Consider the following 25,691-nt stretch of genomic DNA (forward strand, 5'->3'; position numbering starts at 1 on the left):
AGCCCGCGCCCCGCAACAAGAGAAGCCACCGCAATGAGAAGCCCGCGCGCCACAACGAAGATTAGCCCCCGCTCGCCACAACTAGAGAAAGCCAGCGCACAGCAACAAAAGACCCAACTCAGCCAAAAAAAAAAAAAAAAGATAAATAAAATTAAAAAAAGAAATCTTTGAACTTCCCATTACTGCAGCTGCAACAGTAAATTCCTGATGGCTGCTGGATGAAAGGAGCACCTGATTGGTTTCTCATTTCAGCATTTCCCATTGCAGGCATAGTCTCTTACTTGTGCTAATCTCATTCAAAATATTTTCCCTTCCTATCTTACTTGTTTTGTTTTTGGCTTTTTTTTTTTTTTTTTTTGGCTGTACCACGTGGCTTATGGGATCTTAGTGCCCCGACCAGGGATTGAACCCTGGCCCATGGCAGTAAACGTGCTGAGTCCTAACCACTGCACCGCTGGTGAATTCCCTCCCCTTTCTATTTTGAAAAGAAAGTTAGTTTTCTTCCTATTTTACTTTTCTCTCCCTGAGGCAATTTCTGGAACAGGAGAAGGTGAGCCTTAATTGACAGGATGCCACTTTCTTGCCAGCTGCTAACCTTTCCCTCTGCCCCTCATATTTCTTTTTCCTACAGTGTTCACCGTCTCGATGGACATTTGGGTTGTTTCATTCTGCTCTAGTTATGAGCACTTTTGTGCACACGTTTGAGTGCAGGGATGGGATTTGAAGGGGAGAGTCTCCGTGTGAATCCCTGCCCATCTCAGGGGAAGAAGTGTTGACTTGGCATCCAGCAGGCACCCCACTGCACGCTAAGCCACGTGGGAGAGCAGCTGGCCTGTGGATTTGGGACTCAAAAAGTCCAGAGGCACCCGTATGGCCAGGTAGGTCGCTGGTTTTGCTTCTGGGCTACAGAAAGGTCTGTGGGCCGGGGTGGGGGTGGGGTGGGGGGCGCAGACATGTCCACTAGATGGCGCCAAAGCCAGTAAGACGAGGCCTGGGCTTCGGAAGCCCCAGTCGCTGCAGGAGAAGTGGTTCCAGCGTCTGACCCCTTCGCCCCTAGAAGACAGGTGAAGATTCTCCTAAGGCACCAGCTGCCTCACTTAAACACCTTGCAGGTCGCGCGGTGGGGAGCGGGGCAGCCGTGAATGGTTCCACAGCTTAAGCCGGGCCCGGAGGGCTGCAATTCAGGCTGTGGGACTGGCCGTGACAGCCCAGGGGAGGGGCTGCTTTCTTGTCATTGATACAAGTTTAGACAGCGCTTGCAGTGGCCGGGGGCGGGACGGGGCGGGGCGGGGCGGGGCGGGAGTTCCAGTAATACAGCCCCGTGTTCCACATTGCTAGTACCTGCAGAGGAACCCACCTCCTGGAGAAAATATGGGATCGGATGGCACAAGGATTCTCTCTGTTGGCCACTGAAGGTTCGAGGTGGCTGTAGACAGTCCTGCCCCACAAAGGAGCTCACCGCCAGGTAGGAAATTGACACTGGACAAATTGCAATTTGTTATGCCACTGCTCTAATGGTCCATTTGGAATCAAATAGGATGACGTGAGGGAAGGTGCTTTGAAACACCTAAAGGCCTCATCTGCGTGGGATAATTCGCCATTTGCCCAGAAAAGCTTCAAAGCAGCAGCAGCAGTAGCAGCAATAGCAGAATCTCTCTCCCTCCTTCCTTCCCTCCCTCTTCTCTCTCCCACCCCTTCACCGTCCCTAAGTTCGGAGCCCACCCTGCTGCTCAGCCCCCCTAGCAGTCTCCAGGCTGCTCCACTCCCAGCGTCTGAAGCTGCCCCAGGTTCCCAGCACTGGAGCTCAGGCCTGACTCTTTAAATAGTAAATGAATTTGCAGAGAAACAATAGCCTCCAGCCCCAGTTCCTAGCATACTGTAGGTGTGATGAACTTTGTAGAGTCGGAAGAAGGAAGCAGGGAGGAAGAATGGACTCTGGCTGATCAGGGTTCCCTTCCCTTAACTTTCTGTGCTGGGGCAGGAGACAAGGTGTGGCTAAGTGGGTTTCCTGACTGCGGACGAGCATCTCCCGCCACACGGGGTGACGTCACACCCTCCGTGGAGCATGGGGTCTGTTTCCTCCCCTGGAATCTGGGAAGCCTGTGACTGCTTCGGAAGTGATGTTCTCTGATGACAGACTTCCCATTTGTTTTTTGGGGTTTTTAAAAAATTTTTATTATTTATTTATTGGTTGAGTTGGGTCTCTTGCTGCGCGCGGGCTTTCTCTAGTTGGGGCGAGCGGGGGCTACTCTTCGTTGCGGTGTGCGGGCTTCTCATTGCGGTGGCTTCTCTTGCTGTGGACCACGGGCTTTAGGTGCGCGGGCTTCAGTAGTTGTGGCACGTGGGCTTCAGTAGTTGTGGCTCGCGGGCTCTAGTGCGTAGGCTCAGTAGTTGTGGCGCACGGGCTTAGTTGCTCCGTGGCATGTGGGATCTTCCCAGAGCAGGGCTTGAACCCATGTCCTCTGCATTGGCAGGCGGATTCTTAACTACTGCACCACCAGGGAAGCCCAACAGGCTTCCCGTTTGTATTCTCTCTTTTGGGACATGCCCCCTGGGATTCCTGATCGGCAGGTAAAAGGCCATCTACCCTGAAGCCACCAGGCTGGAGGGACCACGTGTAGCCAGAGATGCCAAGGGCCTCACTATTCCAGTCTCAGCACAGGAGCCAGACCTTTTTACTTTTTTGTTTTTTCTTTTCCTTCTATGGCTGCGCCGTGCAGCATGTGGAATCTTAGTTCCCCGACCAGGGATCGAACCTATGCCCCCTTGCAGTGGAAGCACGGAGTCTTAACCACTGGACCGCCAGGGAAGTCCCAGGAGCCAGACCTTCTGATGACGCAGCAAACCCCAGACGTTGAGCGGCCCAGCTAACACAGAGTGGAGCAGAGATGGGCTGGCCCTGCCCAAGTTGCAGATTCATTAACAAAATAATACTGTTTTGGGTCACTCTATTCTGGGGGCGGTGTTGTTTCACAGCAACAGAAAATGAAACAAAGGACCTAAAGCTGGGGTGACCAACCATCCCGGTTTGCCGGAAACTGAAAGGTTTCTGGGACTCAAGACATTCAGTGCTGACACTGGCAGAGTCCAAGGCACACGGATAAAGCAGTGGTTCTCAAACCTTCATGTGCATCGGAAACACCTAGGGATTTATTAAAACACAGATGGCTGGGCCCTACCCCTAGAATTTAGTGGATCTAGAGTTGGGTCCAATCATTTGCCTTTCTAACAAGTTCCCTGTTGCTGGTTGGAGCCCAAACTTCCAGAAGGACTGGCCTGAATGAAAGGCTGAGTTCGGGACCTGCAAATCCCAGGTTACTGCATGTCCCACTACTTCATCCTCTGCGCGACCCAGCACTGTGGCAGGAAATGGAGGAGGCCAAGGTCCTCTGGGTGTCAACCAGGAGAAACCCACATCTTCCTGGCAGGGTGGCTGGGTGCTATGGAAACAAGGCTAAGCCCGGAAGTGCCCAGGCTCCTTGGCACCTGCTTCCCAGAGGGAGCCTCAGCCCCTGCGGAGGAGCGAAGTGAACAAACAGCAGAGATCAGCCCTCGACCAGGGAGGGTGCCTGCAGGTCCCCACCCCTCAGGAAGCAACCCCGAGGACAAACCTCTGCAAAGGAAACCACCCATCTCCCAGGACCTTGAGTTTTGTAGCTAGAGGGGACCTTTGCCATCATTGGGCCAACCTCCTCTTTTAACTGGGCGGGGTGGGGGGGAGCAGGGAAGCAGGCTGTGTGTTGACATGACTTGTCAAGACCACCCGTCGAGAATGAGAAGCTTCTCCCCTCCCAGCCGCCTTCCTGGGTCTTGGTCCCTCCTACCTCAGGCTCTGGCCCCATCTCAGCCTGGGTGCCCACAGCTCCTCGCCCCACGTGGTCCTACGCTGTGAACCCACATCCCCCTCGTGGGCCCTCCCCATCTTGAGCGTCTCAGTCCACGTAGGCACCAGCCACCAGGAGCTGCAGGCCCGGGCAGAGGAAAGCTCAAAAGCGGCTGCTGCCTTACTGCAGGGCCCCAAGCTTCAGCGTGAAGACTGCAGAGTCCTGGACCCACCCCCGAGAGGCTGTGACGGGGCCCAGGCACCGACATTCTCGACAAGAGCCCTACGTGATTTGGATGCAGGTAGCGTTGGCCAGACTCCGAGAAGCAACCCCCTAGCATCATCTTCCACAGAAGGCCACCGACAAAGAGGTGACGAAGTGACAGAAGCCTGACTCAAGTACACTTGGGAGGAAGCCGGAATTTATTACTGGTTCTAAAACCCAAACAACGGACAAAGCAGAGCAAAGATGTCATTTGGCCTCATGCATAGTGGGAGCTGAGGCCTGGGATGAATTCCCTTGATTCTCATGGCTAATTTCCATCCAGCTGGACATAATAACCCACAGGTCACATCTTCCACCAGGGGATCGACTCACTCTCCCAAATTAAGACACTCTGGGGGAGGGCTGATTGGGTCAGGTGCTTCTCCCTGGACCAGCGAGTAGGATCCTACGCAGGCCCCAGTAGCCCAGCCTGGTCGGTACTGCTCAGGGTCTGAGAGGGAAATGTGGTAAAGAAGGGAGGACTTGGTTCCAGTCTGTGGAGGCCTCTCCCAACCACTGAGACTCTGGGCAGGAGACCTGGTACGGCAGCCAGCCTCCAAGACGGTACCATGATTCTTGTCTCCTGGCGTTCATGTACCTATGTACTCCCTCCTGTATTGAACAGGGCTGACCTGGGTGATGAATAGGATACTGCAGAAGTGATGAAGTGTCTTCCAAAGTTATGCTTTAAGAAGTATTGCAGCTTCTTCCTTGCTCACTCTTGGGTCACTGGCTCCGGGGGAGCCAGCTGCCATACTGTGAGGCACTCAGTCAGCCCTTTGGGCCAGGGCTGGGATGAGGGTGAGTGAGGTATTGGCTCAGGCTCAGAATTTAAGGGGTTGCCAATAAAGCCAGTTATCAAGATAGATGTTTTAAAGTAATATTTTAAAAATGAAAATTCATGCAAAAAAATCCATCGTGAACAAAATATCAAATTTTTAAATAAAGACAGGCTCAGTACGGTCTGAAGTGTACTGGAGCCTGAAGCAAAAGGGAAAATCAGTAACACTCGTCCTGATAGCAATACTAGAGCCCACCAGGAGTGTGGGAGGTCTCGGTCCCGGGGCTGAGGATCCAGTGACATCCACTCAGCCTCCAAACAAGTGACTGGATAAGAAGAACACACGTGTCATCTTCTGGCTCCAGGAAGAAGGCAAATCTAGCAGGGCGTTTCCCTCTGTGTCTGGACTAGGGTGACTAAGCTAAGCTCCCCTTAGCCAAGCAGAACAGTAGCTGGCCACTTCCAGGGCTGCAGCCCGGTAATGACGATGACTCATCATAACCACATCTGTGGATTCCTTATCACGTGCCAGGTCCTTTGCCAAGCACTTTTCAGGTATTAACTTCATTCCTCAGTGGGGACCTGAGGTAGGTTCTAATCACCATTTTACAAATGAGGGAACAGAAGTACAGAGACTTCAGTAACTTGCCCAAGTTTCCACAGAGCGAGGGGTCGGAGTTGGGGTTTGACCTCAGGCAGCGTCTGACTCTGGAAACCACAGGCTGAATTTGCATCTCAGCTCTGCCAAGTATTTGCTGTCTATACTGGGAAAATTACTTCACCTCTTTAGGCTCAGTGCTCACCCCTGTAAAATGGGGATAGTAGATGAGCTCATGCTTAAAGCACTTAGCACCACAGTTGCTATGAAGCAAATGAACACTCAGCATTAGCCATTATTATTCTTCTGTCAGGTGCACTTGAACTTCAGATGGTAGCTTCCACTCAGGGACGGTCTCCCCCTAATCTTTCCCTCCACTTCCTTTTTTTTTTTTTTTGCGGTACGCGGGCCTCTCCCGTTGCGGAGCACAGGCTCCGGATGCGCAGGCTCAGCGGCCATGGCTCACCGGCCCAGCCGCTCCGCGGCATGTGGGATCCCCCCGGACCAGGGCATGAACCCGTGTCCCCTGCATCGGCAGGCAGACTCTCAACCACTGCGCCACCAGGGAAGCCCCTCCACTTCCTTTTTTACTGGCTTCTATAACCATCCTCCCTCACTCTGCAGGGACCCCTTGCCTCTCATGGGGTTGTACCTACTCCCCACCCAACCCTCATGCAGTGAAGCTCAGAAAATCCAGGAAGAGCTATGGGATGCTGGGGAGAGCCTGGGGCGGGTGTGGGGAGAGGAACAGGAGGTGAGCCGGGCAGGGAGAGCGTGGCCCTGGGGCAGGAAGCGCCGGTCTAGGGGAGGCCTCAGGGCCCCAAGCGAGCAAGCTTGCCGAGCTCGATCCTGTTTGCTTCCCCAGCTGCAGCCCCGACTCACAAGGAGACCTACCAGAGCGGACACACCGACTAACCCGCGGGTCTTCTTCCCTCCCCACCGCCAGGCGCCATCAGGGCGATCCCAGAGGCCTCGTAGGTGGGAATGGGGAACCAGGAGCACAGGGCAGGCTGGGCCGCCGCGTGGAAACCTGGCTTGAGGGGGTGGAGGGACCACCTCTGCCCTTCGTCCGCCAACACCGTCCCCCGCCCAAATTCATGCTCATAAAGAAGCTTGTGGGCACAGGCTGGGGACCAGTGACTGCGTGTGCACTGGAGTGCTGGTGGCAGCGAGCTCTGCCAGGTGGCTCCTGCTGGGCGCTACTCCCCTTCAGCCATGCCACCCAGTGTCACACAACAAACCCATCACGACGTCCCAAGTCTGTCAAGTCTTCTGAAAAGACTTGCTCTCTTCTCTTATTGCCATCCTGCCTCCTGCCCTCCTGGGAAGGGATGACCTTCATCCCGTGATGGATCCCCGATGCTGTGCTGGAACCATGAGGCGCACAGATGAAAGGCGCTCCAGGATTCTCGGTTCCAGTTTGCAGAGGAGCGGGGGTAAGAGCCGATTTGGTCCCAGTGCCTGGGCTATGGTAGGAGGCTATGCAAGGACAGGGGCAGCAGAGGGGGTTCCGGAGTCCTGAAGGTCACCAGGAGTTGGCCAGGGGAAGGAGAAGTGTCCCCAGAGGAAAGGCCCTGCAGGGTAACTGGGATGAATTCTGGGGGTGTGTCCTGGAGGCAAGTGGGGAGAAGTGGGGAGGTGGAGCCGATGATGCTGAGCTTTGTAATTAGCCGGCTTTCATAGTTTGCCTTTTATCTAGAATCCTCTGGGGATCCAAAGGGTTTTAAGCTGAGGGACATGATTAGACCTGCCTTTTGGAAAGCTCTCTGGCTGCGCTGCAGAGAGTGGATGGGTGGATGGAGAGGCCGGGAGAAGGGCGGAGGGAGAACAGGTGCCGGCCCTGGGAGGAGAGCATTGGCGTGGGAACCAACAGGACTTGGGGGCTGATGAGGGGAGACTCTAAAGAGGACACAGTTTGCTGACATGGGGGATTGAGGAGGAGGGCACATTTGGGGAAGGTTTCCGACACATCCACAGTAGAATCCAGAAGGGACATGGATAGATAGCATCGTGTAACTGTGGCGTCTCCCTTTACCACCTTGAACAGGAGTAGCAGGCCCATTGTTTCTAAGTGTCACTCAACCCTTCTCCCCCCTCCTTCTCCCATGTGACTAAGACCCCAAACCTACTCAGTTTAAGTGGGGCTTCCCTGGTGGCGCAGGGGTTAAGAATCCGCCTGCCAATGCAGGGGACACAGGTTTGAGCCCTGGTCCGGGAAGATCCCACATGCCGCGAAGCAACTAGGCCCGTGAGCCACTACTACTAAGCCTGAGCTCTAGAGCCCGTGAGCCACAACTACTCAGCCCACGTGCCACAACTACTGAGCCTGTGCTCTAGAGCCCGCGAGCCACAACTACTGAAGCCCACGAGCCACAACTACTGAAGCCCGTGCGCCTAGAGCCCGTGCTCCGCAACAAGAGAAGCCACCGCAGTGAGAAGCCCGCACACCGCAAGGAAGAGTGGCTCCCGCTTGCGGCAGCTAGAGAAAGCCCACGTGCAGCAACACAGCCATAAATAAATTAATTAATTTTAAATTAATTAGTTTTCAGAAGGGGTGGGTACTGTGGTTTGCAGCTGTGAATCCCATAGGACTTGCTAACACTGCTCAGGGCCCCAGCACATCCAGTGGGGTGGCCCTCACTATGAATCGTGGCCCCGCAGTCCTCTGCAAACCGCCACTCAGAACAGGTCCTGTCACCTGCCAGCTCTGACTCCAAAACCTATCCTGAACTCAACCCTCCCATCTCCACCGCACCACCGCAGTTCAAGCCACCAGCGCCTCACCTGGACCACTGCCTCCTAACTGGTCGGCCAGCCTCTGCTCTGGCTTCCGCACTCTCAATATGGCAACCAGAGAAATCTTTTCAAAATATAAACCAGATCATATCACACCTTGGTTTAACACCCCTCTATCTGCATGGGCTAACTTACCACTCAGGCCTCAGACAAAATATCCCCTCAGAGAAGCCTTCTTGACACCCCCCCGCCAAGCTAGATTAGTGGCCCCAGCCTCAGTATCCCATCACCTTCTTCTACTTTCTTTGTCGCTCTTTCATTATCTGACATTATCTTGTTTCCTTGCTTCCTTGGTCTGTCTCTGCCCGACAGGATGTCAGCTGACAGCAGGGCCCTTGCTGGGCTCGATGGCCCAGTATCACCGGCGTCTGGCGCCGGGAGAACAGGTGCTCAAGAAGCATCTGTTCCATGAACTGTTAATGCTATAGGCCCCTGCTGCAAACTGCCTCTGAGCCCTGGCATTCGGGCAGCCTGGTGACCTCCCTTGACCTGAAGACAGCACCTAGTGACAAGGGTCAGGTAGAGGAGGAGTGAGACTCTGACAGCCTGCTCTCCGTGCCAGTCTCCTCCGCACGGCCCTCCCCACCAGGCCCCCAGCACCTCTCTCCTCTCCCAGTGTCCAAGTCTGCTCCACGGCCTGCTCTGTGGAGAGGACACTCCTTTTGGGGAACCCCTACTCCTACACCACTTTGGCAGTGAAGTCAGGAGCTGGTGGGGGCTAGAGGAGGGGGTAGGCCGTCCAGAGCAGAGGGGCAGCGTTAGCTTTGGTCAGTCATTTGAGAACAGGGTGAGAGCCGAGAGCAGGGCGATGAGTCCACATCTCGCATACAGGTTTCCAGTGTCCCTGTGCCCTCCGATTCTCTAAACTGCTAACATTGTTTACTACACACAGGCCCTCATTAACCTAAGAAAGCCCTGCAGGAGGGGCTCCTGTTTCGTTGGGTGCCTCTCCTGGTGTGTGGGGAAGGAGGGCTGTGGCCAGAATCCTGGAACATTGGCCTTCAGGAGACATACGGGAGGAAGCGGAGGCTAAGGCGAGGATGAAAGTGCCCAGAGGCTCAGAAGGAAGTCGAGAGAGGACGCTGGAGGCCAGTGGAGCAAAGGATTTCAAGAAGGAAGTAGTAAACAGGGTCAATGTTGCCAAGCAGTCCGGGTTGCAGAGGTGTCAGTGGCTAACCACTGAGATTGTTGGTGACTCTGGTGGGGGCAGAAGCTAGCCAGGCGTTGCAGACACGAGGAGCCTGGGACTTCTTCCTGAGTAGCTGTGCCTGTGATGGAAGGGAGACTGGGCAAAAGCTCATAGGGCTCAGGGGACAGGAGCCTTTTTCCTTTTGAGATGGAATGTGAGCATGCCTACAGGGGAAGAGAAAGGCGGCCAGGCCAGAAGAGAACCTAAATGATGCAGGGAGGCCCCGGGGGACAGGGGGTGGAATGGGATCGGTGGGAAGCAAGGCAGCAACGTGAGGTGATGCAGAGCGGAGATGAAGGGGCTTCTCACCTGTTGGCGGGAAGCGAGCTCACTTGCTGGAGTTGGGGGTCGAGGGGCAGCGGCAGGGCCGTAATCGTTGCTGTAGGGGAGCAAGGGCGGGTCGTGCAAAGAAGTGGAGGGGCCCTGAGGCCACGTGACCTGGACCAACACCCTCGAGAGGGAGGAGACTTTCTCTCCAGAAGCACTTGTCAGCCCAAGTGCAGGAACAGATTCGAGGGTTTTGCTTTCCTCCTCCTCCAAACCCTCATTTTATGGAGGCAAGTCTTGTCATTACTTTGGTTAGCAGTATGGCTCTACGAGAGCTGGCTTTAACAATAAAACCCGCTGGATAGAAGAAAATTCTTCCATAAAAGCCCCCCAAAAAACTGTTCAGGGCTTCCCTGGTGGCGCAGTGGTTGAGAGTCCGCCTGCCGATGCAGGGGACGCGGGTTCGTGCCCCGGTCCGGGAGGATCCCACGTGCCACGGATCGGCTGGGCCCGTGAGCCATGGCCACTGAGCCTGCGCGTCCGGAGCCTGTGCTCCGCAGCAGGAGAGGCTGCAACAGTGAGAGGCCCGCTTACCGCAAAAACAAACAAAGAAACAAACAAAAACTATCTGAAAAGAAAAGATGGGGGGGGGAGTGTCATGGGTCTACATTCACAGGTGAAATAAAGTAGTACCGTCCCACTGAAGCATACATACCAAGGCCTCTCGCAAAATGACTGGAGAAACCAAGAATATTAAAAAGCAGTTTCCAAGCAAGATGACTGGGTAGCTCCAAATCTAGTTTTGGTTCTGCTGCAAATGATTATATGCTTTTATGTAGGCGCGCCGTTTCCTTTTTTTTAACTTATTGTTAAAAGGCAGTGGAACTAGAGAGCTGCAGACTCCCTGGATTCTGAGGCTTTGAGCCTGAGAAATTCCCGTGAGTCAGCAACCCTCGGGACAGCCACAGGGACGCAGTCTGGTGGCTCTGACCCCAATCATGCTGCCCTGACCTGGCAGCAGGCCTCCACCAGCAGTGGCCACTCCCTCTCTGGGGACTGTTGTTAAGTCTGGAGCTTGGCTTTAGCCACTCATTCTTCCTTTAAATCTGTCTCCAGAATTTGGGTCTCTTTCTGGCCAGGACGGAGATCTTCGTAGTAGGGATACCAGGAGGAAATATGTCTGCTCTCAGCATTGAAAGAATTGCCCAGGAGGGAAGAAATTCTGTCACAAAACATTTCAGAGATCAGTTCATCTGGTCCAAACCTCCCATTTCACAGATAAGAAATACAAGTCAGCCCGGAAAAGCTGCATCTGTTAACCTCACAGTTGGTGGCAGCACGTGTGTGCCCTACACACTGGGGGCAGGGTAGACGGGTAGGGCTGTCTTGGAAAGACCGGGAAACTGAGAAAAGAGGGAGGCAGCCTGTTCAGATACTGGCAGCTGGTACGTGAAGCCAGAAAGCATTACAGAGATTCTGTGGTACACCTATTTTAGTCCAGAAGAAACAAAAATCTTCACTTTCATTTTCTGTGATCCCCATGGATTGCCTGTCTGTATGTGTACTCAGTGCTTTGTTGTGTAATATAAAGACTTCCCCAAGATGCTACACAGGTATAAAATCCCTTAGGCAGAAATAGTATTCACAGGATATTAATAAATGGAACATAAAGACAGTGTTGGCCACAAAAGTTTTAATTCTTTAAGGGATTTAATTATATTAAAGAGCTAAATGTTCCAGGAAAGATTCTGTTCCCCTTTCACAGCCAGTTCATGGCAAAAGGTTTCTGGGGACAGGCAGCTGTCCCCAGAGACAATTAAGTGAGGCTCCAGGCTGTTGCTGGTTGCCTTATTTGGAAATGGCTGAAGTCGAAGGAGTTCCTGACAATCACTGTGGGGGGACGATACAGGCAGAAACCTCTCAAAACCTCTCAGTCTCCTCACAAATCGCTGAGAAAAGGGCCTTTAAAACAAACAAAAAAAAGGCAGACAGAAGACTCCGGAAGAGTAGCCAAATAAAGGTCTTTGAGACCACAGACGAGAGGCTTACTGCATGCACAGCTCGAAGTATAATCACCAGCTGGCTGTGACAAATCTGTCCTCATTAGACCTTGGACTCTGAAGCTAGTTCTCAATATAATCCTGAAGCCCAGTGGATGGATGTGGAGAGTGTTATCTGTTCTCTATCCCCACTGCACTTACTGTTTAAAAGGTTCGGGCTTCCCTGGTGGCGCAGTGGTTGAGAGTCCGCCTGCTGATGCAAGGGGCATGGGTTCGTGCCCCGGTCTGGGAAGATCCCACACGCCGCGGAGCGGCTGGGCCCGCGAGCCATGGCCGCTAAGCCTGCGTGTCCGGAGCCTGTGCTCCGCAACGGGAGAGGCCACAACAGTGAGAGGCCAGCGTACCGCAAAAAAAAAAGGTTCAGCAATCTTGCTTATGCCACAGGCAAGAAAGCAAAAGTCTTCACAAAATCAATATGTCCAACCCAAAGAATTGGAGAAAATATTTGCAAACCATTTATCTGTTAAAGGATTGATACCCAGAATATATGAAGAAGCGTCTACAACTCAACAACAAAAAACCAAACTACCCAGTTTAAAAAATGGGCAAAGGACTTGAATAGACATTTCTCCAAAGAAGACATACAAGTAGCTAACAGGCATGTGAAAAGATGCTCAAAAAAAAAAAAAAAGATGCTCAACATCACTAATCATTAGGGAAATACAAATCAAAACCACAGTGAGATACCACTTCACACCAATTGGGATGGCTGTTTCATAAATATATAAAACAGGCATTGGAGAGAAACTGGAACTCTTGTACATCGCATTCTGGTGGGAGAGTAAAATGGTGGCACTGTAGAAAACAGTACAGATGTTCCTCAAAAAATGAAAAATAGATCCAGCTATTCCACTTCTGGGTATATACCCCAAAGAGTTGCAAAGTAGAGTCTTGAAGAGATATTTGCACACCCATGTTCATAGCATTGTTCACAACAGCCAAGATGTGGAAACAACCCAAATGTCCATCAACGGATGAATGGATAAACAAAATGTGGTATACACAGATATACAATGGAATAAGATTCAGCTTTAAAAAGGAATGAAATTCTGACATATGCTAAACATGGATAAACCCTGAAGACATTATGCTAACTGAAATAAACCAGAAACAAAGAGAACAAATATTGCATGATTCCAATTATACGAAGTATACAGAGGAGTCAAATTCATAGAGAAAGAAAGGTAGAATAGTGATTACCAGGGGTTGGGGCAGAGGGTAAGGGAGAGTTACTGTTTAATGGGGACAGAGTTTCAATTTGGGATAATGAAAAATTTCTAGAGATATTGGTGATTTTGCACAACACATGAATATACTTAATGCCACTGAAATGTACACTTAAAAATGGTTAATATGATGTTATATATATTTTACTAAAATAAAAATAAATAAAAAACCAATCTGTCACCAGATTGGTACAACTGTCATGTCTCAATACCAGTATCAAATAATCTTGTTCTAAGGCTGGAGAGAAAAAATGTGAAATCTTTTCAAGGTAGAATAACTTATTCTAAAAGACTCCTGGGGACTTCCCCGGTGGCGCAGTGGTTAAGACTCTGTGCTTCCAATGCACGGGGCCCAGGTTTGATTCCTGGTCAGGGAACTAGATCCCACATGTGTGCCGCAACTAAGAGTTCGCATGCCACAACTAAGGAGGCTGCAACAAAGACCCAGTGCAACCAAATAAATACATAAATATTAAAAAAAAAAAGACTCCTGGATACAAGATAAATATGCAAAACAATTAGCCACAAATCACAAAAAAAGGTATTTTAAAAATATATTTTGTAGGTTCACCATTCTTAAGATGTAGAAATACATTAACAATGGAAGAAAAACCGAGTAATATTCAAAAATCATAACTTTCCTTGGGCCCATCTCAGAGCTATTACAAAGGAACCAAATAAACTGAATTCTAAAGGGTAATAAACCCATCCAAGCAGAGAAAGGGATGCACTGAGCATGTCATATTATGCTGATCATGGAAGAAAAAGGTGGGCGCCATTGGAGATAAGGAAGAAGAAATGAACTAAAATTTTAACAAGTTTTTAAAGGCCAAGTGTGGGCTAGTGTGTCAATTTTGACAGCAGAGAGGACCAGAAAAGGAGAACTCACACTCACTTGCAAGCTCTTTTCTGGGTTGGGCCTCCAATGGTACAGACCAGGAGGATGGAGAGAGCCACCCTTGGCGGCACATGCATGCAGGAGTGATAAGCTGCTCTGGGGGAACAGATGTGAAAACCCACCTCCTTCCCAGGAATCCTTCTCTCCTCCACAGCCCAGGCCAAAATCTATTCTAAAGCCACTAGGGAGGACATGAAGTATGCTACTGTAATGTTTTTATACTGTACATGAAGTGGTATAATATATTTGAAGGTCGACTGTGACACATTAAAGACATGTATTATGAACTCTAGCACAAACACTAAGTAAACCAAAAAAAAGTAAAAACAAAAGAATAAGTCAGTAGGAGAATTCCAAAAGAAGGCAGTAAAAGAGGGGAAAAGTCATCCAAAGAAGAGATGCAACAGAGAAAACAGCAAGAGTATAATAGATTTAAATGCATATCTACCAACAATTACATTAAATGTAAATTGTCTAAACACTCCCATTAAGAGCAAATGATTTTTAAAAAAAAATCCGACTACATGCTATCAACAAGAAACCCACTTTAGGTATAAAGACATGGACAGGTTAAAAGTAAAAACATGGAATAAGATATACCCTGTAAATTTTAACCAAAAGAAAGCTTAAGTGGCAATATTAATACAAGATGAAACAGACTTTAGGACAAGGAAGTGTCCTTAGGAGTGAAGAGACAATTATATAATAAAAAAGAGGTCAATCCATCAAGACATAACAATCATAAACGTAGACACCCAATAATAGAGCTTCAAAAGACATAATTCAAAAATCGACCAAAAAAAAAGTATTCAAAATAGACAAACTCAGAATTTAGTCGAAGACTTTAACACTCCTTTGTTGGTAATTGATAGGGCATACATAAAATCAGTGAGGATACAGAATACTTTAATACTACTATCAACCAACTTGACATGCTTGACATTTACAAAACATTCTCCCCACCAAGAGCAGATAACACATACTATTTCAGTGAATGTGGAACATCTACTAAGAGAGACTATTCTGGGATCTAAAACAAGTCTCAATAAATTAAAAAGGACTGAAATCATATAAAATGTGTTCTTTGGCCACATGGAATTAAATTAGAAATCAACAACAGAAAACATCTGGGAAATTTCCAAATATTTGGAAATGAAACAATGCACTTCTAAATAACTTATATATCAAAGAAGAAATCACAAAGAAAATTAGAAAATATTTTAAATAAATGCAAAAATACCAAATTTACCAATATACCAAATTTATGGGATGTAGATAAAGCAGCATTTAGAGGGAAACTCATAGCTTCAAATGATTAGACAAAGAAAGATCTCCAATTAATAACCTAGTAAGCTACCTTAAGAAACTGGGGGTGGAGAGGTGGGAGCAAATTAAACCCAAAACAAGCAAAAGGAAAGAAGTAACAGTAAGAGGTAAAATCAATTATGTTAAAAAAAAAAAAATCAATGAAACCAACAGCTGATTCTCTAAAAAGATAAATAAATCACTAGCCAATCAGATCAAGAGAGAGAAGATACAGACCAACTGGAATGAAAGAGGAGACAACTCTATACAGATCCTCAGACATTAAGTGAACAATAGGAAATATTATGAATAAATTTATACCAGTAAATGATAGTTTGGTAAAATGGACACACTCCTTGAAAGTGACAAACTACCAAAAGCTCACTCAAGAAGAAACAGATAACCTGAATAGCACTACATATGTATCAAAAAAGTAAGTTCACAGCTAAAAAGAAAGAAAATTCCAGGCTGAGATAGCTTCTCTGGAGAATTCCACCATCGTTTAAGGAAGAAATAATAACAAGCCTACACATGCTCTTCCAGAAAACAGATGAGAGTATACTTCCCAACTCATTTTATGAGCCCTCCATTACTCTGAAACCAAACCCAGACAACAATATTATCAGAAAACAAAACTACATATCAACATCCCTCATGAACACAGACATAATATTAAAAATTGAATCCAGTGATAAAAATGATCATTATCAAGTAGGGTTTATCCCAGAAATGCAAAGTTGGCTCAACATTCGAAAAGTAATCAATATAATTCGATATATCAATAGGCCAATAAAGGAAAGTCATGTATATCTCATCTCCATAGACAAGGAAAAAGCATTTGGCAATATTCAACATATAATAAAAACTCTCGGACTTCCCTGGTGGTGCAGTGGTTATGAATCCGCCTGCCAATGCAGGGGACATGGGTTCGAGCCCTGGCCCTGGAAGATCCCGCATGCCGTGGAGCAACTAAGCCCATGTGTCACAACTACTGAGCCTGCGCTCTAGAGCCCGCGAGCCACAACTACTGAGCCCGTGTGCCACAACTACAGAAGCCTGGGCGCCTAGAGCCCGGACTCCACAAGAGAAGCCACCGCAATGAGAAGCCTGTGCACCGCAATGAAGAGTAGCCCCTGCTCACAGCAACTAGAGAAAGCCCAGCGCAGCAATGAAGACCCAATGCAGCCAAAAATAAAATTTAAAAAAAAACAACAACAAAAAACCTCTCAGCAAACCAACAGAAGGGGACTTTCTCAACTTGATAAAGAAAAACCGATAGCTATCATCATCCTTAATGGTTAAGACTAAATGTCTTCTCTTTAAGATGGACTAAAGCAAGGATGTCTACTCTTATTATTATTATTATTATTTTTGCAGTACGCAGGCCTCTCACTGCTGTGGCCTCTCCCGTTGCAGAGCACAGGCTCCGGACGCGCAGGCTCAGCGGCCATGGCTCACGGGCCTAGCCGCTCCGCAGCATGTGGGATCTTCCCGGACCGGGGCGCGAACCCGTGTCCCCTGCATCGGCAGGCGGACTCTCAACCACTGCGCCACCAGGGAAGCCCATTACTCCTTTTAAAAGGAGTGTTTTGCAGGGAGCTGAGCCGTTATAGAGGCAGTGTGCACCTCGAGCAGTGAGAGTGGCACTGCCAAGCTCCTTCCTTGGAAACTACACAGCATCAAGCCACCAGAGCTGTGAACTGTGTCTGTGAACATCTGCACTTTACCTCGATTTATTTTGTACATGTTAGCAAGATATGTCCTAACATAACTGCTTTTTCACTTTATGCCACTTCGGCTTATGAAAGGTTTCACAGGAATGCTCTACTTTCAGTGGGGGAAGCCTGTATATGGTCAACTAATTTTTGACAAAGGTGCCAAGGCAATTCAAAAGAGGAAAGAGTCTTTTTAATAAATGGTGGTAGAATAAGTGGACATTTATGTACAAAGACAAAAAAACTGTTACCTCACATTATAGACAAAAATCAACTTGAAATGGATCATAAAACTAAAATGTAAAACTAAGCTATAAAACTTCTGGAAGAAAATATAGCAGAAACCCTTGAGTTAGGCCAAGATTTCTTAGGACACAGAAACCACAAATCATACAAGAAAAAAGCTGATAACTAAACTTCATTACATTAAAATGTCTGCTCATCAAAAGGTACTGTTAAGAAAATGAAAAGACAAGCCTAACTATGAAAGAAAATATTTGCAAAACACATTCCTGTAAAGGGTTTGTATCCTGAAATATAGGGAACTCTTACAAGTAAACAGTAAGAAAATAGCCCAGTCAAAAAAGAGCAAAAGATCTGAACTGATAATTCATCAAATGATAGATATGGATGGCAAATAAGCACATGAACAGATGCTCAACGTCTAGTCCTTAGTGAACTACAAATGAAAATCACAATGAGATACTACCTATTAAACGGCTAAAAATTTTAAAATGACATACAAAGTGCTGGTGAGGATATGAAGCAACTAGACAGAACTGTGTTGGTGGGAATGCAAAATGGCAGAGCTACTCTGAAAAGCAGTTTGGCAGTTTGTTAAGAAAAAAATTAAACATATACTTACTAAACAACTTAGCAAACCCACGCCTAGATATTAACCCATGAATAATGAGAACATATATCCACACAGATACCTATACATGAATGTTTACAGCAGCTTTATTCCTAATGACCAAAAATTAGAAAAACCCAAATGTCACTAACAGATGAATGACAAACAATAGAATACTTCTCAGCAATGAAACAGACTACTTGTATGTCTACAAGGATGAGTCTCAAATGCATTATGTTTAATAAAAACATCCAGACACAAAAAGCTCCACTTGTTTACACTTATATGACATTCTGGCAAAGGCAAATCTACAGGGTCAGAAATCAGACCAGTGGTTGCCAGGAGGCAGTGAAAGGGGACTGACTCCAATGGGACAAGGTAAAAAAATCTGGCATCATGACACCTAACAGTGCAACTCAAAAGGGTGCATTTTATTGCCTTTAATTTATACCTCAATAAGCCTCAATATAAACTTGATATTTAAAAAACGACAAAGATAAAAAAAGATAATCTACAATAGCACCAAAAAAGTATCAGAGATTTAAAGATTTACTTAAGAAACAAATGAAATTACCCTGAGATACATATGCAAAATGATATAGGTACATGATCATTTACTGCAAAATTCTAATGGCAAAGACTGGAAACCTAAATCTCCTTTATTACTGAAGTTGTACAATCCATTTATTGAGAAGCCAAAAATAAACTGAAACATCTATGGTTTCAACAAGGATTTTCAACAAGGATTCCAAATGAGTTTCAAGGAGGATTCCAAGACCATTCAATGAAGAACAGACTCTTCAACAAATGGTGCTGGGACAACTGGATAACCACGTGCCAAAGAATGAAGCTGGAACCCCACCTCACTTCATATACAAAAATTAACTCAAAATGGATCAATAACCCAAATGTAAGACCTAAAACTATCAAACTATTAGAAGCAAACATAGAGGTAAATCTTCATGACCTCAGATTTGGTAGTAGATTCTTAGATTTGACACCAAAAGCACAAGCAACAAAAGAAAAAATAAGATAAACTGGACTTCATAAAAATGAAAGACTTTTGTGTATCCAAGGGACATTATCAACAATGTGAAAAGACAACTTAGAGAATGGGAAAAAATATTTACAAATCTAATAAGAGTTTAATATTCAGAATACATAACAAACTCTTACAACTCAACAACAAAAAGACAAATGACCCAATTTAAAAATGGGCGATGGACTTGAATAGACATCTCTCCAAAGAAGATATAGAAATGGCCAACAAGCACATGAAGAGATAACATCATTGGTTGTTAAGGGAATGCAAATCTAAACCACAATGAGATACCATTTCACATCCACTATGAGGCCATAAAAAAAAAATCCCCAAACAGAAAACAACAAGTGTTGGAAGAGGGTGTGGAGAAATAGGAACTCTCATTTGTGGTCAATGGGAATGTAAAATGGTGCAGCCGCTGCAGAGAACAATTTGGCAGTTCCTCGAGAAGTTAAACATAGAATTATCATAGGACACAGCCATTCTACTCCTAGATATACACCCAAAAGAACCAAAAACTAGTATGCAAACAAATACTTGTTCACAAATGTTCATAACAACACTATTCACAACAGCCAAAATGTAGAAACAACCCAAATGTCCATCAACAACAAATGAACATATAAACAAACTGTGGTCTAGCCAAAGGATGGGTTCTCATTCAGCCATAAAAAGCAATGAAGTACTGATACATGCAACAGCTTGGATGAACCTTGAAAACATTATGCTAAGTGAAAGAAGAAAAACACAAACCATCACGTATTATGATTCCTTATATATGAAATATCCAGAATAGGCAAATCCATAGAGACAGAAGACAGATTAGCGGTTACCAAGGGATGGGAGGAGCAGGAAATGGTGTGATTTCTAATGGGTATAGGTGTTCTGCTGGGCAGATGAAAAAATTTTAGAGGCAGTGGTTGCACACTGTGAATGCATTAAATGTCACTGAATTGTACACTTTATAATGATTAATTGTATGTTATGTGATTTTCATCTAATAAAAAAGAGAAAAAGATGTACTGGTCTATCCAATGACATATATATTTATAAAAAAGAATGGGGGCTTCCCTGGTGGCACAGTGTTAAGAATCCATCTGCCAATGCAGGGTACACGGGTTCGATCCCTGGTCCGGGAAGATCCCACATACCGCGGAGCAACTAAGCCCGTGCACCACAACTGCTGAGCCTGCGCTCCAGAGCCCGCAAGTCACAACTGCTGAGTGCACATGCCACAACTACTGAAGCCCACGCACCTAGAGCCCGTGCTCTGCAACAAGAGAAGCCACTGCAATGAGAAGCCCGCGCACCGCAACAAAGAGTAGTCCCTGCCTGTTGCAACTAGAGAAAGTCCGTGCACAGCAACGAAGACCCAACGCAGCCAAAAATAAATAAATAAAATTAAAAAAAATAATAGGCAAAAGATAAATATTCTGAGTCTTTAAAAAAAATGAATGAAGCTATTATGTATTGATATAAGATTACAAAAATAAGTCTTTAAGTTGGAAAAAGTTGTAGAGTATATACAGTAGGGGAGAATTTATAAGTATGTACTTATTTACTTGGATATGCATAATACACATGAAACTGGTAATACTGGTTGCCTTCAGGGAGCAAAGTTTGAATCCTTGGATGGCTGGGGACAGGGTGAGAAGCTAATTTTTATATAAGCTGTTGTACATATATAGTATGAATATATATATATATTTTTTTTTTTTCTGTATATATCAGACTCATATAAATAATAAATATAAAAATACACACAGGATAACTAGTTTATGAATGATAGTGGAATAATTTTAGTTATCCCTATAGAAAAATCAATTAATAACTCCTACTTCACATCAAAAATAAATTTAACGTGTACTTGAGACCTAAATGCAAAACACATTTTAAAGTACATTTTAAAGTACAGAGGAGAATCTTTATATCCTCAGGGCTGAGGAAAACTTCTTAAAGTAGATATGGAAAACACAAACCATGAAAGTTTAATAAATTTAAAGTAAAAACTTCTAAATAGTAAAAGACATTATAAATAAAGTAAAAAGACAACCTGAAGTGTGACACCAGTTACCTGTGATGCACATGACCAAAAATAAATTGTAGGATCCAGAATATTTAAAGTACTCTCAAAATCAAGAAAAAACACAAGAGAATGGATAAAGGATATAAATATGGACTTCACAAAAGGCCAGTAACATGAAGAAATGCTTATCCTCACTGGTTATTAAGGACGTGCAATTAAACCACACATGAGATTCGTTTCATATCCATCCAATTGGTAAGTACAAAATCTGACAACTGTCAGTAAAGATGTGGAACGCAGGCACCCTTGTATATTGCTTTTGGGAGTTTAAATTGGCACAATCATTTGAAGAGTACTTCTGCGTTATCCAGAATAGTTGAAGATCCATGTAGCTTATGACTTAATTCTATTTCCTGATATGTACACTAGAGAAACTCTTGCACATGAGCATAAGTAGACATGTACAAGAATATTTATAAGAGTGGAAACCTGAAAAAACCCTAAACATCCGACAGCAGGAGAATGACTACATGGCGTTATGTAGTATCCACATGATGGATTACTCTAAGCATAGAGCTATATGAAGGTAATCACTAAAAACAATGCAGATTAGAAAAAACAAACTATCAAATGATATCAAAATTTATATAAAATTCAAAAGCATTCTGTAAAACCGTACTATTCTGGCAATCAAACTTTTCTGGCAACATACATTATTATAAAAGGCATACGGGGGATTTCCCTCGTGGCACAGTGGCCTGCCAATGCAGGGGACACAGGTTCAAGCCCTGGTCTGGGAAGATCTCACATGCCGCGGAGCAACTAAGCCCGTGCGTGACAACTACTGAGCCTGTGCTCTAGAGCCTGCAAGCCACAACTACTGAGCTCGCGTGCCACAACTACTGAAACCCTCATGCCTAGAGACCGTGCTCCACAACAAGAGAAGCCACCACAATGAGAAGCCTGTGCGCCACAACGAAGAGCAGCCCCTGCTCGCCGCCAACTAGAGAAAGCCCATGCACAGCAACGAAGACCCAATGCAGCCAAAAATAAATAAATATTTTTTAAAAAAAAAAAAGGCATATGGAATGATAAACATAAAAATCAGAATAATGATTATCTTTGGGAGGAAGAAAGAGGATTGGTAATCAGGGAAAGGTACACCAGGCTCAAACTCTTTCATTAATGTTGTATTTAATTAGACAAGATCTGAAGCAAATAAGGCAAAATGGCAAATATGACCAAAGGGGGTGCTGGGTACATGAGTAGTCATGTTATGCTCTATACTTTAATGTACACTAGAATTATATCGTAATTGAAAATTAGAAAAAAAGATCAGAAGGAGAATTTCCAAATGATAACTATTATCTCCTAGTGGTAGGTTTATAATTTTATTCTTTTCACCTATGTATACTGTCTAAATCTTCTATAGTAAATGGGTATGGCTTTTATAATGGAAAAAAAATCAATGATTTTTTTTTTAAATCAATATTTTAAAACTCACTTGGGGACTTCCCTGGTGGCGCACTGGTTAAGAATCCACCTGCCAACGCAGGGGACACGGGTTCGATCCCTGCTCCAGGAAGATCCCACATGCTGCAGAGCAACTAAGCCCGTGCGCCACAACTACTGAGCCCGCACAACACAACTACTGAAGCCCTTGCACCTAGAGCCCGTGCTCCGCAACGAGAGAAGCCACTGCAGTGAGAAGCCCGCGCACTGCAATGAAGAGTAGCCCCTGCTCGCGCAACTAGAGAAAGCCCGCATGCAGCAACAAAGACCCAATGTAGCCAAAAATAAAATTAATTAAAAAAAATAAAATAAAATACTGTTAAAAAAAAACTCACTTGATAAATCCAAGTCTGCTCACTGTCCACTAGAATCCATTCCTTTTCATAATAAACACACTCACCCCTCTCCAAGTTCCAAGTTTTGGCTGTGCACAAGACTGCCCAGCTAGAGACGGCCGTGTAACTTAAGTACTTGCTAATGGAAAATAAAAAGAAATAGGGGTTTTCTCTTTAAAACTAGTCATGATCCCCTCCCCCCACCCTAGCTGAATCGGGAATGTAATCCCAGCAAGCCTGAGTCTAACCATGCACACAGAAACAATGTCCCCCAGGACGCTGGAGCAGTAACATTTTAGGAATCTGGGGCTCTCAATCACTTCATCAAATACTGCAGCCCACCTGCCCTGCAACACTTGCCTCCTTTGGCCTGTATGAGACAGCAACTATCTTATCTGAACTACTTTATTTTTGAGTCTCTGTTGTCCCAGATTAGCCAGTATTCTAATTAATTATGGCAGGAAAGACCACTTAAGGGGTGTATTTTCCATTTCTTCTACTGAAATTACCATTTAAGAACAAAGAACTATCCACCTTTCCTTAGAAAGGCAATCTAAACTACACTAAAAATCAGTGGCTGAAGCTCTACCAATTAATCTAGAAATTCAACACAGTATTGTAAATCCCAACAAGATTTTTCATGAAATATCAATATGACACCCTAATGATTAAATTCATATGCAAGAAAGGTACAAAAATAGCCAAGAAAAAGTATCAAAAGAACAGAGGAGATTCACCTTGTATCAAAATATATTTTAAACCTACAGGTATTCAAAGCGTAGTATTAGCACATACATGGTCAAACAGATAAATGGAACAAAGTTCACAGACAAACTCATATATATATGGAAACAAGCAAAAGCCATAAAGGAAAAAACTGAATAAAATTGACAACACAGGTTATAACTTCTATGACCAAACAGACATATACACACACCAAAAACACCATAAACAAAATTAACAGACTAGCAATAAACTGGGAGAAAACACTTACATATAATGTATGATAAGTATACGAACTATTTTTTTAAATGCTAATAAATCAATATAAAATTACCCAACTGAAAATAGGTAAAGGACATAAACAGGCAATTTATAGGAGAAGAAATACATATTAACAATAAAAATGGATGCTTAATCTTACTGGTTATCAGGGAAACACACAAAATGAAACTCCATTTTTCACCCATCAGATTAACCAAAACTTAAGTCTGATAATATCAAGTGTTAAAAGAGAAAAAAACAGTATTCTCAGACGCTACCCACCATAGTGTATTAGAGGGAAAATTAGTTCAGTCACTTTGGAGGACAATTAAAATTAAAAGTGCACAGAACTGGACTTCCCTGGCAGTCCAGTGGTTAAGACTCCGTGCTTCCAATACAGGGGGTGCAGGTTCAATCGGGGAACTGAGATCCCACATGCCATGTGATGCGGCCAAAAAAAAAAAAAAAGCACAGAACTTATCCAGCAATTCCACTATTCCACTACTTGGTATTACTCTTGAAAAAGTCATGCACATATGCAGAGACATATAAAAGAGTGTTCACTGGAACACCATTTACAAGAAAAAAACCAGAAGTAACCAAAAATGTTCACTAACAAAAACGGCCAAAGAGCCACTCCACAGAAGAACATAGAGCAGATTGAAAGAACATAGTAGACCCATACCTACTAACAGGAAATGTTCTCCAAAACGCAACCTGAAATTTTAAGTGCAAAATGCAGGCCTTTTGAAAAACATGTTTGTATTTCTGCATTTTGCCATGCCCCCCCCCAAAGTTATGTTACCTTCATACTGGATATATTTAAATTAATGATCTTAGAAAAGGGTAAAAATTGTTATAATTGTACAGATATGCCAATAAAGAAAGGTTAAAAAAAAAATCGGCATTTGTAATCAAATCTGTACTTGCTCTTTTCAGAAACAGACCTGCAAATCACCAGTTCACCATAGGGTTGAACTAAGCAACCACACACAAGCTTTCAACACAGATGAGTTAACTGCTCAGTTTACATGTTTACCCCATGTTTGGACTGCCTGAGTCCAAATGCCAATGTCAGTTCTGAAAAAGTCAGCCACTTAGTTTTCTGTACTAAATTAAGTACCCTAATCAATTTGCAACTTACAAGTGACCTGTCAACTAATAAACACAGAGCTAGTGCTTACATCTCTAATTACAAAACAAATCAAGCAATATAATAAGCAACTGAAAAAATGCAATAAACTCAAAATAAGGGTGTTGAAAGGACAATAATCAACTTGGTCTTAAAAAACTTTCAATAAGAAAGTTGAGGAACCCTGGGCAAATGTATGGAGATTGAAGTCCAATATTTATTCATACACATTTTGAAAAGTTAGTGAATGGAAATGAAATTAGGATTTGTGCTACCCCAAGAATACATGCATACATTTTTAGGTTGCTGACAGAAGTGCTGAACTGAGAAGAAGCTGGGGACACAAACAAAGATGGCTTTGGCTATAGACTACTGCACTCTAAGTCCCAAGGAATTATTAGCAATCATTTGCTATTTTGAACTAATTGTTTCTTCTCTTCCATAAAGCAGATGGTCAAGACTCGGTAGCATGGTTTCTAAGATGTGCTCACACATCAACAACTCTCCTTAACTGTTCCATGATCTGACTTCATGGTAGCAACAAACTATACAGAAAGGAAGAAAAAAAGATGGTAACTTCATCTAGCCTCTCCAAATTTCCAAAGGAGAAAAAAAAATTGATGTCCAAGTGACCGTGCATTTCAGTGGGGTCATTTTTAGAATGGTTTGTGGCACTCCACATCACACTGACTGGGGCATGCCTCTCATTGCTGCTTCCCAGGCGCCACACCTCAGGAGATATTTTAAAGGAGCATATTCCGTCTTCAAGGAACATGGTACACAAATGGTTTGGAAGGGGAAATACTTTTATAATGTCACTGTCAATAAGAAAAGTCAGCGCTTTCCCTTCCATCAAGAAGTCTGAAAAACTGTTAACCTATTTG

General features: G+C 45.0%; 1 long non-coding RNA gene across 4 annotated transcripts in view; it reads left to right on the forward strand.

The window, feature by feature from the left end:
• LOC141278022 (uncharacterized) overlaps window positions 1–25,598 on the forward strand; it is a 29,061-nt gene extending 3,463 nt beyond the window's left edge. For 2 of the 4 annotated variants that reach the window (XR_012330122.1, XR_012330121.1), the window contains 3 exons: window positions 632–878; window positions 1,339–1,465; window positions 2,721–25,598. This is a non-coding gene — a long non-coding RNA (uncharacterized lncRNA). The remainder of the gene's footprint in view (window positions 1–631; window positions 879–1,338; window positions 1,466–2,720) is intronic. The other 2 variants (XR_012330124.1, XR_012330123.1) reach the window with 2 other exon arrangements.
• Window positions 25,599–25,691: the final 93 nt, after the last annotated feature.

This window comes from Tursiops truncatus, chromosome 1, assembly GCF_011762595.2.
Source record: "Tursiops truncatus isolate mTurTru1 chromosome 1, mTurTru1.mat.Y, whole genome shotgun sequence".
Taxonomy (NCBI): domain Eukaryota; kingdom Metazoa; phylum Chordata; class Mammalia; order Artiodactyla; family Delphinidae; genus Tursiops; species Tursiops truncatus.